The sequence below is a fragment of the Gossypium hirsutum genome, chromosome D01 (genome assembly GCF_007990345.1).
Source record: "Gossypium hirsutum isolate 1008001.06 chromosome D01, Gossypium_hirsutum_v2.1, whole genome shotgun sequence".
NCBI classification, from domain to species: Eukaryota; Viridiplantae; Streptophyta; class Magnoliopsida; order Malvales; family Malvaceae; genus Gossypium; species Gossypium hirsutum.
The window spans coordinates 5,061,022-5,069,544 of record NC_053437.1 but is presented as its reverse complement, the minus strand read 5'-3'; the positions used below and the strand labels follow the sequence as shown (position 1 = coordinate 5,069,544).

General features: G+C 30.1%; 1 long non-coding RNA gene across 6 annotated transcripts; it reads left to right on the top strand.

The window, feature by feature from the left end:
* The first annotated feature begins 4,062 nt into the window (after positions 1-4,062).
* On the top strand, positions 4,063-8,264 carry LOC107923175 (uncharacterized). 6 transcript variants are annotated; one of them, XR_005909199.1, is made up of 4 exons: positions 4,063-4,217; positions 4,638-4,731; positions 5,659-6,921; positions 7,504-8,264. It is a non-coding gene; the product is annotated as an uncharacterized lncRNA (long non-coding RNA). The 6 variants fall into 6 exon arrangements; XR_005909201.1 differs by lacking the exon at positions 4,063-4,217 and adding an exon at positions 4,224-4,420; XR_001691544.2 differs by lacking the exon at positions 5,659-6,921.
* Positions 8,265-8,523: the final 259 nt, after the last annotated feature.

Here is an 8,523-nt window from a genome sequence, read left to right as displayed (position 1 = left end):
AGATGTAATTTTGTTAACACCTTTCGATCCTTACGCTTCCTCTATTCATTTGTTAATGTCGAAGGCATCTTATTTATCCCTAGTAGGGCATCCTCCAGATTTATCTGTGCAAGAACTGCTTGCATCTTAATCTGCCACAATGCAGATTTGGTGTTGCGATCCAATAGCGGAATTTCATACTTCAAATATACCATTACCGTGATCGAGATAAACAACTCAAAAACTCTGATACCAATTTGTAAAAATAGAACGTCGGTAATGACAATATATTGCAAAGAAAAGAGAAATAAAGAACACACTGATTTTTACGTGGAAACCCTTTCGGGAAAAAACCCACGGGTAGAGGAGAAAAAATTCACTATGTCAAATTCGAATGATTACAAGATGAGTTTTGACTACATCTATTTATAGGTGGAAAAAACCAAATTTTAATTAAAGTCAAATGTATTATGCTAATAAATGTTAAATATATTATACTTATAAATACAAAATCTTCTAGAAAGAAGATATATATTTTTAACTTGACTTGCAAGCAATCTCTTAGAATTTGGGTCACACAACTCTAATATCCATATCTAGAAAGCAAAACCCATGAGTAGGGTAGGTTAGGGTAGGGACAGATGCATCCAACATCCATGGAGGTGATAATGGTTTTCAAAATTATACATTCATAGTGGAGCAAGGTGAGTGGTGGAGCAGAGTGTGCCAACTGTGGAGCAATGGTAGATTTAGCAACATCCACCGTTACCCCGTTCCATTGCCATTCTTAGACAAAATTAGTAGTTTTTTTTTAAATAGCGAGTTTAAGTCATTTTTTACATTATTTAGAAAAATAAGTCGTTTTTGTTAATTGAACGTGCTTTTTGAAAAGCACATTATACAAAAATACATATTTTTAATATGTCATCTTCTTTTATCGAATGGTTAAATGTTGGTATTTTTTTTATCAATGTGACCAAGGTTTGAATATTTTCCCAACCTTTTTTATTTTTCTTGCTTTCAAGCTTACTTTTAATTAATATTTCAATTAACAAACATATTGTTTTTAAAATTTTTATTTTTTTTGAATCCATGTTTTTAATTAATAATTTTTTTATTTATATAGACAAAATAATAAATATGTAATTATATAAAGAAAAAATATTTTTGATATATATAATTATGTTAAAATATTTTATTTTTAAAAAATATCAACTAATTTTTTATTATATATTTTTACTTATATATAATTTTTATACGTCAAATATTTATTTTTCCACCTACATTGTGAGTGTGATAAATTTTAATATTATAAAATTAAATAATTAATTCAAATACCATTATTATTATGTGTAAAATATTTCAAAATATCATTCTTTTTTTATGTGCAATATATCAAATATAATTATATTTTAACCTACATTGTGGGTATGGGAAATTTTAATATTCTAAAAAATAATTATTTTAAATACCATTATTTTTATATGTGAAATATTTAAAATAATTATTTCAAATACACATACAAAAATATATATAATCTTAAATTTTTTTCACACCCATTATATGGACAGAAAAATAAATATTTTACATATAAAAAAATTTGTTTACTAAAAATAATGATTTTTTAATTAATTAATTAATTTTATAATAACTTACCATACCTACAATGTAGGTGAAAAATAATGATTTTTGAAATAATTATTTTAAATACCATTATTTTCATATGTGAAATATTTAAAATAGTTATTTAATTTTATAATCATACTCATAATGTAAGTAAAAAATAAATATTTGACATATAAAAATTACATATAAAGAAAAATATATCAAAAGAATAAGTTGATGTTTTTAAAACATATTTAATATAATGATATATAAATATATATTCTTTATTTATATAAATAAAGAAGTTATTAAATAAAAACTTGAATCAAAAATAAAATAAAAAACTTGAAAACAACATGTTTATCAATTAAAAAATAAAATAAAATAAAAGCATGAAACAACATAAATTAGAAAGAGAATCAAATAAGCTTAGAATAGAATTCAAATTTAAACTTGAGCCGCTTATAAAAAAACGATAACATTTAACTATTCGATTAAAGAAAATGACATGTTAAAGAAAATGACATGTTTTTTTTTATATATATTGTACACGTTCATTTTATAGTCTATGTTCGAGATTCGTAACTGTCCCTCCAACAAGAAAAACATATTTTATATGAAGTAATTTTTAAATAAGGTTTGTTTGTACTTAGTTGCCTACCTACTTTCTTAAATAATATAAATATGCTAAGTTTTTTGAAAGAGGCATATGCCACAAATGTTACCTTAGGAAAGCATTAAATCTTTAAATGATTCTATATTAATAATGAAATAATCTAAAATGGTTACAAATTGAGAAAGAAAAGAAAGACTTCAATATTGAGTATAGATGCATCTTTTGAATATTTCATTATTAGAATTATTCATTTTCCATTGTTATGTATAGTGAAATTGACTTCAGACCAGCTGAAAATGCAATCAATTCTTAGTTTTATAATGTTACACATCACCAACCTACTCCCATTTTGAAGATGGTTTGATTTTTCTCAACAGCGAAATTTGGATAACTTTCATGACTTATTTTCTCTTTATTTTCAAATATTCTAAGATATTTACCGGAGCGAATGCAGTAACTTCGATGTAAAGATAAATGGAATCGAAAACATTTTAAAGTAAAAATTAATGCATAGGACTAAAATGAAAGGTTTCCAAGATATGTAGAAATATTGTTAATGGTAGAACCTGCAACACACAAGCTCCTACCATCAACCAAAGAAACACTTGTGAATTGGATTTTTGTTGTATCAAGTAAACTGAATTTGTTGAGATTCAATTTCTTACCAACGTGCAAGAAGACAGGACACAACTCTCAAGACTCAGATGTACGAGTTGGACCCATTTGGCTGTCCCAGAATCTACCGTCCTTCGCACTTCAAATCCCCACCCTGCATTTCCCTTCTGATGAAAATCATACGTTACTCCCAAAATTACCCTTCTCGTGCTTTATAATCTCCATCCGCTTACCAATTTTAACCGGCAAGTAAATATAAACTAAAATTAAGGTTACGTTTGTTGACTGAAAATTAATTTTAGAAAATAATTTATTTTTTTAGTGTTTAGAGAAATTTATATGAAATATTTTTTGTTGTTTGATAGATTTTTTAAAAATATTTCGTAAAAATTATTTTTAATGAAATAAATATACGTTTGAGATTTTTGATGAAGAGTTTAAAAGAAGTAGTGAATTGATCACAAAGTGACGTTAAGGTGAAATTATAGTAAATAATGAATCTTCATAATTTTAAGGATTAAATTGTAAACTTTGTGAGATTTATAATTAAAACAAGAGAAGTAATATGCATGAAAATTTGTCATGTGCAATAATATATTATAATGAATTATTTGATTAAAGTACTTATATGGTGAAAAATAAATTACATCGCAACAGGGACTAAATTAAAAATTGTACAAAAGTGTGAAACAATTTAATATGTGAATATGGAAATTATGATTAAAGTTTAATGAATGTGTTATGAGATGATGAAATATATATAAAATATTGTAAAAGTGAAATTATGGAAAAATATGAAATTTTTATGATGACAAGGACTAAATTATAAATTTTGAGAAAATATGTGGATGAAATAGTAAAAGTGAAATATATAGAAATTTGATATGTGAAACAATATATTGAGATAAATTATGTGATTAAAGTGTAATAAGAAAGAAAATTGATTTAATATGGTTAATTAGTGAATAATAAACTTTTACAACAAAAAAAGACTAAATTGAAATATTTTAAAAGTTTATAAAAAAACATTTGATAAGCGAAGAATGTAGCAAATAATGTAATATTCTGATGCTTTAACCCGATATTCGAGTCGAGTATAGGGATGTTCAAGTGAATAAACCTTATTAATTTAAAAAAAATTAATAAGATATTTTACAGAAAAAAAAATAATTTTATATTAAGTGAAAAACCTTTTATATATTCTAGATGAAACAAAAATAAAATCACCTTCTCACTTCCCACAATGCCATCTCGTGTCTTAACAAAAATTTCCTTCTTTTGTCCTTTTCCGTCTTTTCAACTTTCATCTCTTACCAAGCAAGCTTCCTCCATTTTATTTCAGCAATATTAATTAATACATATTTTCTGCGAAATTATACCATCAACGAACCTTCTTTTTAAGGTAAGTCGGGAATCTTAGTAATGCTTTCCTTTTTATGTTTATCTCAGAAAAAGAAGTTTGAAGTTGTTCAATGTAATGCTACTATAAATAAAGGTTTCTGTATTTGTATTGATTTTAAACTCTTTTTTTTTGGGGTTATATAATGTTAACTTTCCATGGTGTTCTTTGGTTTGCTCATCTTTGTTTCATGGGAGAGCTGATAGGTTAGTTAGTGTATTTTCTTTATTTCTTATGTTTATTTTATATATAAATTTATATTTGAATGTCTCTGTTTTCTGTTTGTTTCTCGGTTTTCTTCCTTCCCAAATATCCTTTCTATTTTCAAATTTTCTCTTCTTCTTCCTCACACTTTCTGGGGTTTTTATTCCGTTGTTATCAGTTTTCTTTAGCAACTTTTTTAATGATTTTATAATATTACAGGAATTGTTGTGTAAATTAGAAAGAGTGGGAGCTTTCAGTTGTCATATCGATTCACGCAAACGAAACAATACAGAAGTGAGGAAGAAGTTGACAGGTGAAATTTTGGGTTTGTTTTGTAAGAGTTTTTTATATTTTCCTTTTAGCTGCAGAATTTCTTTACCCATTTAATTATGGCTTAGTGCATATATTTTAGTCTTTTTTTTCCCATTTTGATCCTTATTATAGAAACTAAAGTTTTCGATTGTTCATCGGTTCGGTGTTTTGAGGTTATTTTTAAAAATAACCTCAAAAATTTTATTATTTATGAAAATGAATTAGTTCAAAATCTGTAACGATAATGACTCAAAATCTATAGTGTCAATCGGTGTCGGTACCAAAATGTTGATTTGTGTAATCATTATAATATAATTGGGTTGGAGAAAAAATAATATTTTTTGTGTCACACACAAAATGCTCGGTACTCTTATATCTTTTTTGAGTACTTTTTAAAAAATACGGGTTTTTTTCAATTCAAAAAAAGAAATATTTTTTATTAGGTGTTGATGTCTAGGTGGCCGGCACCTAAAAGAAATTCAAAATTTTTATCGGTATGCTTTGGTGTCGGTATTACAGTGGCTGGCACCCGTGTCTGGTAAAAAATTTTTTTTCTTGTGTTTCTCAAGGTTAGGACTTGTGTAAAAATTTCTTTTTGGTGTCGGCCTTCCCCATGTCGACACCAATATATTTTTTTGCTCGGAATTTTTTTATAAAAAATATTTTTTTGGTGTTGGTCTTCTCGTTGTCAGCATCTGTATTTTGTTAGATTTTTTTTGGGTGCTGGTTATCTCGTTGTCGGCACCAACAGACTATATATTGAATTTTTATGTGTTTACAATTATCGCAATTTATTGCCTGCCTCAAATCGAGAATCATTGACCAATTGAGTTATTTGCAAAGTTAGTCGATCCCGAACTCATTCAAGTTGTCCTTCTAGTAAGTCAACATCACAAGTTTGACTTTTATCTTAATGTCGGATGAGAAGATTACTCAGGTTGTGGAGGGACATCTCAAACGTGTGAAAATCCAAATTATGGCGGAGTTCGTATAACAACCTAATCTCGAGTCTCCGCCTAAAGATACAACCAAAGGTGTTGTGCACTATAGTAGATGGTGATGAAGAGTCCGATAATGAAGATTAACCCCACAATAATGTTGAAGAATTTAGTGACCCTCGATTTGGATGATTAAGGTGTAGTGGATGGTTAAGATGTACACCCTATTTGGTCAGGAACACGAGTCGTGGTATAGTTATATGAAATGATCTTGGGGCTCGAATGTTGAGTGTAGACCTTGAACGGTATTTAAACTCGAGTTTCCCGAGTACTCAAATATAGTACATGCTTAACTGATTGGATAGATTTGCAGTTTGAAAAGTTGTTAAGGTGAATTGTGTATTTGTCATAAATCGATACAATATTAAATTGTTGGTGGACTACAAAGTATCGAAATCTATATCAGTTTTATATGTTGGTGAATGTTGAAAGGATGAAGACGGATGTAAGTGCCAGAATCGGGCAGCATTCATGCAAAGGACTTAAATGTGGACAATTAGAAGATTAGACGAGCTTTATACATAAACGACTGCATATGACGCAAGAACATTGCAAACTAGATGTGAAAATAATCTACAACTGCATCATGCTGCTGGCAAAAAACATGCCCACCACTTATACATTGGTCCTTATTGCTGACATACAGGCTCGATTCAACTACAGGGTGTCTGATAGAAAAGAACGGTGGGCGAAACAAATGGTGATGGAACATTTGTATGGTGATTAGGATGTGTTATAAAATAAAGTTTAAAGGTGAATAGTTGTAATACAAGAGGACGTGCAGGATACTGTAATGTGGTTGGTTTCCAAACACTTTTTTGCAATGGCTCGTATGATGAATTACAATCGAGGAGACGAAGTTTTCACTAATTATTTTGGATGTTCGATCCATGTGTTAGGGCCTTTTGCCACTGTTAGCCATTGGTGCAGGTTGATGGTACTTGAATTTATGGTAAATATACGTAAATACTTCTGATTACGGGTGTACATGATGACAACTGAAACATATTGTCGATCACTGTCGCCATGGTAGAGTCAAATAACTTTAAATCGTAGGAATTTTTTTTTGGTGAACTTGTAATGGCATGTTTTGTAATACAAAACAACGTTTGGATTACCTTTGACATATCAAAGAGACTACTTGCTGTTATTAGGTGTTTTGGGGTTTAATGGAGGTTCGTCTGTTGCATTAGGTACATCACTGTCAACTTTCATAAGGAGTACAAAAATAAATACTGGTGTAAACAACTCATGAACATGGGCAAAATATCTCGTTTGTAAATTTATTTTAGAGGTGTCCATGGGCCGAGCGGCCTGGGAGGGTTCGGGTAAAAATGTAGGCCTGAAAGATGAGTTCGGGCAAAAAAATGAGGCCCGTTTAGAAAACGAGTCGGGCTTCAAGCACCACTTTTTTGGCCCGGGCCCGGCCCGGCCTGAATTTAATAAAAATATATTTTTTATTTTTATTTTTTAATTTTAAAATATTTTCAAAATACTTTTTTTTTATTTTTAAAATTATTTTTTGGTGTTTATTAAAAAATGGGTCGAGCTGGGCTCAGGCTTATGATTTTATTCTCGGGCCGGGCCTAGACAAAATTCCAGGCCCATATTTCGGGTCGGGCTGGGCCTAGGAGGCTGGCCAAATTTTTTTCTGGGCCCAGCCCGACCCATGGACACCTCTAATTTATTTGTAGACATTTTAAAGTATATTATTTTATTTTTATTTTTAATTTTTAAATATTTTGGAACACTGTCATATTGAAATTTATATGCAGGGTGGGGGTACCGAAACTTTTCCAACAGTGGTTGAGGGAACATGGAGTCATGATAATAGATTCAATGGTACGATAGCGGGCATCGATATGATCATATGATGACCAACCTCGCAGAGGTGGTTAACTCTCTCTTAAATTGTACATGTTATTTGCCAATTTCAACCATTTTCTCGGCAACATTTTATAAGCTTTCAACATTGGTGCCAAGAATAGAGCTAAGACAAGCGATGTAGATGATGGTCGAGCACGTGTACGGTGAGGAGGTTAAAAAGGCCATGGAAATCAACGCTCAGAAGGCACAGTTGATGAGTGCAAAACTGTATTCTTGGGATATAGAATCTTTTTGGTTATAAGACTACATCGGCCTTCGATTAGGAGTTTTGCCAAGGTCTTACACAGTTGATCTCTATAAGAGGCGCAGCGAGTGCAGTAAGTTTTAGACCCTTAGATATACGTGTGCGCATGTTCACGTAGCGTGTGCAACTCTAATTCGAATGTTAAACTATTTATAGACGAAACTTACACGCCGCAACGCACATTGTGTATTTGGGAGAACGAGTTTCCCATATTGTTGGATGTCTTGAATTGGGAAATACCATCACCTGCATTCGAGGTGCTGTTAGACCAACAATTCCGTAGGTATCCTAAAGATCGACCACATATGACGAGAATTCATGGTGGCATTGATGTAAGATAAATGAGTGAACCTGAGCATTAATGTCAGTATTGGTATAATATTCACGTAATATTTATCTTATCCATATAACATTTGTTTACCATGTTGATTATTTACTCTTTTTTTTGCATTACATTGCTTAACATTTTACAAAATATTTTTTAGTCATCAATGTAATTTTTTTCATTCAACTTAAATTTACGTAAGTTAAACATAAATAAAAATTGTGTGGACTCGAGAGTTGTTATTAACCTCGTCGTGTAAGGATCAGACGACTTCTGTTGGTGAAGGGTGCACTCTCGTGTGGCAATTCATAAGTGTTCGGACCAACTTTTGGTGTTCTT